General features: G+C 53.6%; 1 long non-coding RNA gene across 1 annotated transcript; it reads left to right on the forward strand.

Moving 5' to 3' along the window:
* The first annotated feature begins 1,955 nt into the window (after positions 1–1,955).
* On the forward strand, positions 1,956–3,236 carry LOC141408419 (uncharacterized). The gene is made up of 2 exons (XR_012422902.1): positions 1,956–2,214; positions 2,602–3,236. It is a non-coding gene; the product is annotated as an uncharacterized lncRNA (long non-coding RNA).
* Positions 3,237–9,074: the final 5,838 nt, after the last annotated feature.

Consider the following 9,074-nt stretch of genomic DNA (forward strand, 5'->3'; position numbering starts at 1 on the left):
TGAGGAAGCTGCTGTCTCCCCCCATAGAACGTTGCTCCCAGTCAGGGCTCACCCCCTGTGGGGCAGGGCTCAGAGGCTCCTGGTTCAGAGACCAGGGCCCTTGTCAATTGCAGCGTGAACAGCAGGGTACTTTGCCCCTGAGTCCCACAGCAGGGGTGGGGACCTTGTCATGGTGGGCCCAGGTGACAACACAGGGCCAGCGATTCTTCACCCGGCAGCCAACACGGCGGCAGATGACAAACATTGCAGCCCTTGGCAAACAAAAAGCACGCAGCAAACAGTGTGGCCAGTACAGAGACCCTCCCCTCCCCGGGGACCAGGCAGGGCAAGGTCGTCCCCCGAGATGGCCTGCACCCACCGGGCCGCCTGTGTGACCAGCCACAGAACTCACTCAGCATTGGCACCCACAGCCGGGACAGGCAGGGTGCTGGGCCCGTGGTTTCCTGCATCTGCTGATACCACCCAAGGCTGCCAGGCCATAACATGAAGTCATCTGTGCCAGGAAATCCTGAGCCTCGCCCACACCTGGCCCTGGGCCGTCCCTGCATGCCAAGGGGTTGTGGGACCTCGCAGGCCTGCAGGCAGGGGCGTGGGCGCTGGGCTGGGGTCCGAGTGTGCCCCTGCTCTAGGGCATGGCCGGCAGGTGGGGACAGGGAAAAGGAAGGAGCAGGATTCCTGCCTGGCTATGGCAGTCTTACCCCACGGAATCCAGGCTCCAACTGACCTCACCATTGTGCGGGTTAATTTTGATTCTTAAAACCTTCATCTAAAGACCTTTGCTTCCTGTAACACAGGCCTGGGTTTTCCCAAAAGTCGTGGGGACCTGGCCCGGCACGTGCTGCTCAGTGCAGGGACCTCACAGCCTGTTCTATGTGAGCCGGACAGGAAAGGCTCCACGGGCAAACTCACTCTCCGTGACAATCAGGAGGTTTCTGCTCCAGCCACAAGAAGGAGCTGGGGGAGCTCCTGAGGCCAGGAAGAGAACAGCCCTAATCCCATCCTTTCCCTCCTCAGCAGGGACCCCAGGGTCTGCTGTCCTGCCCCAACCCACACTTCAAAGAAGGAAGGACACCTGCCTGCCCCTGCTGCCTCACACCCTGAAGCATGGTGAGCCTGGGGGACCCTCAGCAGAATCCTTTTGTAATGAAGAAAAACAAACTATTGTAAAATAGCAGAAAACAAGCTAATGGCCAAACAAATCCAAGCGGGGGAAAATACCTGTGAAATACAATGACAGAATATGCTCTCCTCAAAACCCAGGAAACGTTAAAATTAAGAATACACCAAACCTCACAAAACGGGGGCAAAATACAATGATGACCGCATGTGTGAAAAACGGTCAATGGTAGAATTGAAAGAAATGCAAGGGAAACAAAAGATAAGGGGCCCTTTCCCAGCAAAGTGGCAACGCCACAGCAGCCTCGCAGTCAGCCTGGCGGGACAAGAATGCTGGGCAGTGCTGGTTTGCAGGGAGGGGTCGACTTTTCTGGAAGCAGCCCAGCAAAGTGCCCCAAGAGCCGTAAATTATTCCTGTGTTTGCAGCCACAGCCCCGAATGCAGGTCTAGCCACAGAAGCGCTGGAGAGTGGAGGCTGAGAGTGGCGCTGGTTGAAGATTTCTCACAGGAAACACAAGGCACGGCCTCCACGTGGCTCGAGGCCGTGAGAACCCTCAACTCAAACCATTGCACATGGTGAGGAGGACGCGGGTCAGCCGCCCGAGCTGCATGATGATGATGCTGTCAGGGAAAGCGTCGGTGCCTATGTGGGAAAATAGGGAACGAGAAACAAACGCGAAGCGTGTGGCTCTCGGCTCTGCTGCCCTGGAGGCCGTGGCTCATCTTTTCACCATGAACATGGGTTATTTTCATTTTAAAAAGTCTACTAATGTTTCTAAGGAGACCATACAGAACCAAAAATTCTGAATAACCCCGTCTTCCTGTCTTCCATAAGGCAGGCTTTTCATTTCTGTCACCTTTCTGGAAGGGCTGGATACAGAGTCTGCGGGCCTGCGATGGAGGCGCCACCGTCTCACCAGGAGTCCACGGCCCTCGGTCTCTGTGCTCCCTGAACCTAAGGTGAGGAACCCATGCCTTGTGGTTGACGAGGGCTGCTGGGGCACCTGCCCTCTCATCTGCATCCTGGAAGGCAGGAAGGAGCACAGAGGAAAACACAAGCCTGCTCTGGCCAGCTCAGTGTGCGCCTTCCAGAAACAGGTAAACATGAAATTACCCTGTGAAGCCGCCATTCCGTTCCTAGATCTATCCCCAAAAGAAATTCAAGCAGAGACTCAAACACTTGCACAGCCCTTGCCACGGCCCGGATGTACTTAGTGCCTCTGTTCCCAGCAAAACTCTTGTTGAAACAGGACCCCCAGTGTGGCAGTGCAGGGAGATGGGTCCTGAGGGGAGGGAGACGTGCAGGTCGTGGGAGTGACTCCCTGGGGAGTGCCTGGTGCTGGGAGTGACTCTCCTCTTGTGATACGGGGTGAGTTCCCATGGGAATGGATTTGTTCCCATGAGCGGGGCTTGTTCTGAAGCCAACACATCCCTGGGCTTTATCTCTCTTCCCATGTCTGCTTCCCCTTTGACCTCCGCCAGCAGAAGCAGAAGGGCCATGCCATTGAACTTCTCAGCTGACAGAACCGTGAGCTTTATGAATTACCCCATCTCAGAGGTTGTTTTATGGCCACACAGAATGGACTCAGACCCCCGTGCTCATAGCCGTGTAGTCACAATAGCCCAAAGGTGGAAACAGCCAGCAGGTGAGGGGATGTGGAACGGGGCAGACACACACATCAGGGTCTCACCGAGCCTGGAAAAGGAGTGTGCTCTGACACAAGCAGCAACACACCAACCTTCACAACCTCATGCCCAGTGAAGCCAGCTGGTCCCAATAGGACCAACGCGGTGACCCCACAGAGGGAAGGCCCCCAGAGGAGTCAGAGTCAAGAGAAGGACGACCGAATGGTGGTCAGCAGGGCCCGGGGCAGGGGCCGATGGGAGTGAGTGATTAGTCAGGACGGAGCTCCAGTTTCGCCCAATGAAAACGTGCTGGAGCTGCATGGTGGTGACAGCGGCATAGCCGTGGGCATGTTCTCACTGCCACGGAATGTGCACTTCCCATGGCGATGATGGGAAATCTCATGTACCCACATTTGACTACAGAGAGGAAGGAAGGAAGGGAGGGGGGAGGGAGGAGGGAGGGAAGGAAGGAGGAGGAAGGGAGAGAGGGAGCAGAGAAAGAAGGAAGGAAGGAAAGAAGGAAGGAAGGGAGGGAGGGAAGAAGGAACGAAGGGAGGGAAGAAGGAAGGAAGGACGAAATGGATGGAGGGAGGAAGGAGGGAAGGAGGGAGAGAGGGAGGGAGCAGAGAAGGAAGGAAGGACGAAATGGATGGAGGGAGGAAGGAGGGAAGGAGGGAGAGAGGGAGGGAGCAGAGAAGGAAGGGAGGGAGGGAGGGAGGGAGGACAGAAACAAGTAAGGAAGAAAGGAAGGAACGGAAGGAGGGGAGAGGGAGGGAGCGGGGAGGGAGCGGGGAGGGAGGGAAGAAGGAAGGAAGGAAGGAAGGAAGGAAGGAAGGAAGGAAGGAAGGAAGGAAGCAAGTGATGGGTTCGGGAGCCATTCTGTGCCTGTCTTTGCTGCTGGCCTGAGGAGCTGGATGGCATGTTGGGAGCAGTGGGAGCTGCTGAGGAGTCTGGTCCGGGAGGGAAGAGGCTGAACGTGCATGTCTGGAGTCACCATGGAGGGCAGAGCTCGAGGGAGCAGCAGGGTGTCCCGGGGAGAAGACGCCAGGGCTGGAATTAGAGGAAAATCGAGGCTGATACTTGGAGGCGTCCGATACTCGGGGCCTGCCTGATGCGCTGCTCTCAGGCGGGATTCGGGGGTGGGAGAGGGATCAGTGCCCAAAGGACCACCGGGCCTGTGGCCTGTATGCCCAGTCAGGTGACGACGCCATTCAGAAACTAGATCTCATGGGGCTGCCCGGATGCTGAGTCTCAGGCCAGATCTGCAGTGAGTGCGGTGCCCTAGGCCTGGAACACTGGTGCCGCCATCGGGACCCAATGCTGGCGCACCCAGGGGCTCCGGGTCTGAAACAGAGGTCAGAGGTCACCGACATGTGGAGGAGGCCCCTGGAGTGTGGGAGACGGAAACTCCAGGTGTCAGGCTTGGCGGGAGGCTTTGCAGGACTGAGCAGGTGGGGAGGAAGGGCAGATCGTGGCTGCCGGAGGAGAGAGGGCACTGGGGGTGGCTCGGCCTGACGAGGCTGCTTGAAGGAGACACCCTTGGAAACTGACAGGGCTGTGGGCACTCCTGGGAGCAGGAGGAGGGTGGCCTGTCCTGGGCAGCCCAGGCTCTCTGGGCTGTGTGGCCCCAGCTCCCTGAGCCCAGAGGGAGGTGAGGGTAAGAAGGCCTGGACCAGGCAGGACGCAGCCCCCAGGGCCCCTGCTTGGAAGAGGTCAGAAGCTCCCATGGACTCAGAAGGCAACTGAGGACGGAGCTGCTCTCTGCATCTCCAGGGAGGACAAAGGAGGCCGTGGCAGCAAGGGGACAGGGCAGAGGGGAAGGCCGGCAGGTGGATGTTGGCAGCTGCAGATTCCCATCCAGTATCCTGGAGGAGGAAACCCAGGGTTGAGTCCTAGGAGACCCAGGCAGCCTGGTCAGCCTGGAGGCTGACGGTGGGCCCAGGAGATCTGGGAAGGACATCAGTGTCTCCACAAAGAACAGCAGGGTCTCAGACCCCAGCAGCCGCAGCCCCCACAGCTGGGGCCGCAGCCTTGAGAGCCACCACAGCAGCCCATTGGTCTAGGGGGTCAAAGGTGGAGGCTGTCAGAGGGGCAGTGCAGGGGCTGCTGGGGTGAAGTCCCCTGTAGTGGGACCACCCATCCTGCTGTGACTCTGCCCTCCTGGACCCCCTGCCCTCCTGGACCCCCTGCCCTCCTGGACCCCTGTCTGTGGCCCCTGCTCCTCTCCTTCCCTGACACACGACTGGGTCCCCGATCTGTAGCCGGGGTCTGAGCACCTGGGGCCCTGTGGGCCTCTCGGTGTCTGGGGACAATCACAGGTTCCCGTGCCCACGCCCAGCCTCTGCTTCCAGAACACACTAGAGGGTCCCAGCATCCTGATGACTCCACTGTCCCCGCGATGGTTTTCAGGGATGGAGAAGGCTCCCTGTCCTCCACAGGAACCCTGCAGCAGGGCTGACGGCCTGTGTACCCCACCACTCGCCCAGGGGCCCCAGACCCTCCCCCATCTCCACCGCTAACCCAGGCCCAGGCTGCCCACCCGGGACCAGGCCGTGAGCTGCCGTCCCCAGATGGGGCCGCCCTTGGCTGGCCTAGCTCACTCCGTGTCACAGATATTCCCACAGAGACCCCAGCGAGACCTGCAGAACATTACAGCAAAATGAAGGAGAGCCAGAGGAAGAGGCAGATGTGCTGGCCTGTAAACAGTCTGATTTCCAATGTAAACCAGATTCAGGCCACGACATCAGGTAAACATCTGCATCACAGCCCCGGGGCCCCACCGCCCGGGAGGCCCCGGGGTCCACACGGCCGACTCTGGGACCCGTCACGGTGACCGCTGAGACATTTCGCAATTAGGCAGAATTGATCCTTGCATTCCTTCCCTAAATCCCACATCTCTGCAATTTCACTTCTTCTCAAAAATGAAAACATTTGGCAATTAGCTGATCCAAGTGAAAAAGGTAGAGAATGTGCTCTCAACTGGAAAATGCCAATTAAGGAAGCAGCTCTGACTTCCCACCCGCCCTGGCTAAGCTGGGAGCTTATCTTCCCCGAGAGGAATCTGCTGGGATAAGGGGGCTTGGGAAACATCGAGGGCAGGGCTGCCTCCTCAGCTTCCTCTGAGAACGGATTAGCCATGGCCTTGCACCAGCGTGGCCTGGGTGCCGCACGGGGTGGCGGGGTCGGCAGAGCTGGGCCTGGCTCTGGCATTGGGACTTGGGGTGGTGGGACCCAGTGGGCCACCCTCTTGTGGGCAGCACTGAGGGCGGTGACATAGGCAGCGAGTGCTGGTGTCTGTCCCTCCAGCTGGCCGGGCTCCCCACTGGGCTCCTGCAGCCCTGGACCTCAGGGCCCATTTGGGTTGCAAGGGGGCTCTTGCCGGTCTCCACTCCTAAATGTTTTGCATTGAAAATGCCCCTTTGTTTGTTTTCTTGTGTTCCATTTATTTGTTCTGTATGCTTTTTTACTTAATTTAAATAATTTTAAAATGTGAAATAATTAAGTAACCCCAGAAGCTCAAACTTTCTGTTCTCCACTCACCGAGTCCGTGAATTCTGTCTCCTTCTTCCTGTGGTTTCCGTTTGCAACAATAATGGAATAGCTGCATGTCTTAATGTTTTTTATTCAAAAAGTGGCATATGATGTATGTTCTGTTTATCAAGCTCCTGATTTCTTTTAAAGATTTTATTTTGAAATCATTACAGACTTACAGGAAGTCTCAAAGCTAGTACAGAGATTCCCATACACCCTTCACCCAGTTTTCTCAATGGCTTCGTCTCCCCTAACTGGAGCGTGTGTCTAAGCCAGGAAGCTGCCCTTGCTGCCGTGTATGTGTCTGGATTTTTTATGCCATGTTGTAGGGTGTGGGAATTTGTGTCCACACCGCCAGGAACAGGACACAGAGCTGTCCCACTGCCATGGCCATCTCTGGGACTGCCCCATCCCGGAGACCCATTGCCCGCATTCCCGTTCCTTCCTCCTCACACCCTCTGGCCTGTTTCCTACGGCCATAAATCCGTCATGTTGCAAGTGCGATGTAAATGGAATGCGTGGGACCCTTTCAGATGGGCTCTTCACTCAGGAACATGCCCTTGAGACCATCCAAGCTGTTTCCTGTGTCAATAGTTTGTTCCTTTTTACTGATAAGTAGCCTCCCTTGGTCGGAAAGGACCGCTGTGTTTACCATGCACCTTCTGAAGCCTTTGACTATTACAAATAGAGCTGCCGTGAACAATCGCGTGTAGGTGTTTGTGTGGCCATAAATCTTTCTTTCTCTGGGACAAATGCCCAGGAGGGTGACTGCTGGGTCAAATGGTCAGAATCCGTTTCCATTTTTTAAGAAACTGTCAAACTCTTTTCCACGGTGGATGCACCGTGTTACATTCCACACGTAGCGAACGTGGTAAAGTTTCTCTGAATCTCTGCCAGCATTTGGTCTTGTCCTTACATTTTGCGTTAGCTGTTCTAATAGGTATGGAGGGACACTGGGCCGCAGTCCTAACGTGCGTTTCCCTGGGGCCACGCGTGTTGAAGGCCGTTTCGTGCCTTCGTCTGCCATCTCCACCTCCTCTCCGTGATCCTTCTTTCATTGGATTATTTGGCTCTGTTTTGTTGAGTTTTGAGAGTTCTTCTTATATTCCAGATACAAGTCCTTTGTCAGACATGTGTTTTGCAAATATTTTCTCCCAGCCCACAGCTTATCTTTTCATCCATCCTAACAGGACCTTTCACAGCATAAAAGATTTTAATTTCAATGAGCTCTAATTCATTGATTTTAAAAATATATGAATCATGCTTTTGATGTTATATCTAGGAAGTCCTTGCCAAGCCCCAGGCCCTGGACTCTTTCTTCTATTCTAAAATTGTTACTGTTTTTGATCCAGTTTGAGTTAATTTTCTTTTTCTTTTCTTTTTTTTTGATACAGAGTCTTACTCTGTCTCCCAGGCTGGAGTGCAGTGGTGTGATCTTGGCTCACTGCGACCTCCAACCCTCAAGGTTAAGCAATTCTCATGTCTCAGCCTCCCAAGTAGCCGGGATTACAGGTGCCTGCCACCATGCCTGGCTAATTTTTGTTTATTTATTTATTTATTTATTTATGTATTTATTTATTTTGAGACAAGCCTTTCTCTGTTGCCCAGGCTGGAGTGCAGTGGCATGATCTCAGCTCACTGCAACCTCTGCCTCCTGGGTTCAAGAGATTCTTCTGCCTCAGCCTCCCAAGTAGCTGGGATTACAGGGGTCTGCCACCACGCCTGGTTAACTTTTGCATTTTTCGTAAAGACAGGGTTTCACCATGTTGGCCAGGCTGGTTTCGAACTCCTGACCTCGTGATCTCCCTGCCTCGGCCTTCCAAAGTGCTGGGATTACAGGCATGAGCCACCGCGCCTGGTCCAATTTTTGTATTTTTAGTAAAGATGGGGTTTCACTATGTCAGCCAGGCTGGTTTCAAACTCCTGACCTCAAGTGATCTGCCAGCCTCGGCCTCCCAAAGTGCAGGGTTTACAGGCGTGAGCCACTGCGCCCAGCCCCAATTTGAGTTAATTTTCATATGAACATGTAGGTCTAGGGCCGGTTTTGAACCCATGAGTCTGCTCTAGCACAGCTTGTTGGGAAAGTAGCTCTTCTGGCTCTGATGGTTCTTGGTCCCTTGTGGGAGGCCAGTGACCGTGATCCTGGGGGCCTGCACGCCCCTGTACCCGCACTCTCTCTCTTCCCTGGGGTCACACTCTCTTTTTTCATTTTCTAATTTTTTAATTTTAATTAATTTTTTTTTTTAATTTTAGAAATGAGATCTCACTATGTTGCCCAGGCAGGTCTAGAACTCTAACCTCAAGAGGTCCTCCCTCCTTGGGCTCCCAAAGTACTAGGATTACACGCGTGAGCTGCTGTGTCCCCCCTCCACGGTGACACTCTGGATTACGGTAGCTTTTGAGTAACTCTTAACATTGAGTAGCTTCCTCCTTTCTTCTTCTTTTATCATTTAGCTATTCTAGTTCCTTTGCCCCTTTGTATACATTTTAGAATCAATTTATCTAATAAAAAATATTTTTGATATTTTGGTATTTTGATTAATATGTATTCCTGGTATTTTTGATAAAAAATCTATCTAGATCAATTTAGGAAAATCTAAATTAAAATATAAAAGCAATCAACGTCATTTACTACCTTAGTATATTTATTGAGAAAATCTATATAGATGACACCCAAAACTATTCCCTAAAACTTAGTCCCTCTGTGAATTTTAAAGTTTTTCTTTTTCTAAACATTATTCCATAAAAAGTGCGAGAATTAATATTCATACTTTTAGCCCATTTTTCTACTGAGCTGCTAT

Source organism: Macaca fascicularis, chromosome 14, assembly GCF_037993035.2.
Source record: "Macaca fascicularis isolate 582-1 chromosome 14, T2T-MFA8v1.1".
Classification (NCBI taxonomy): domain Eukaryota; kingdom Metazoa; phylum Chordata; class Mammalia; order Primates; family Cercopithecidae; genus Macaca; species Macaca fascicularis.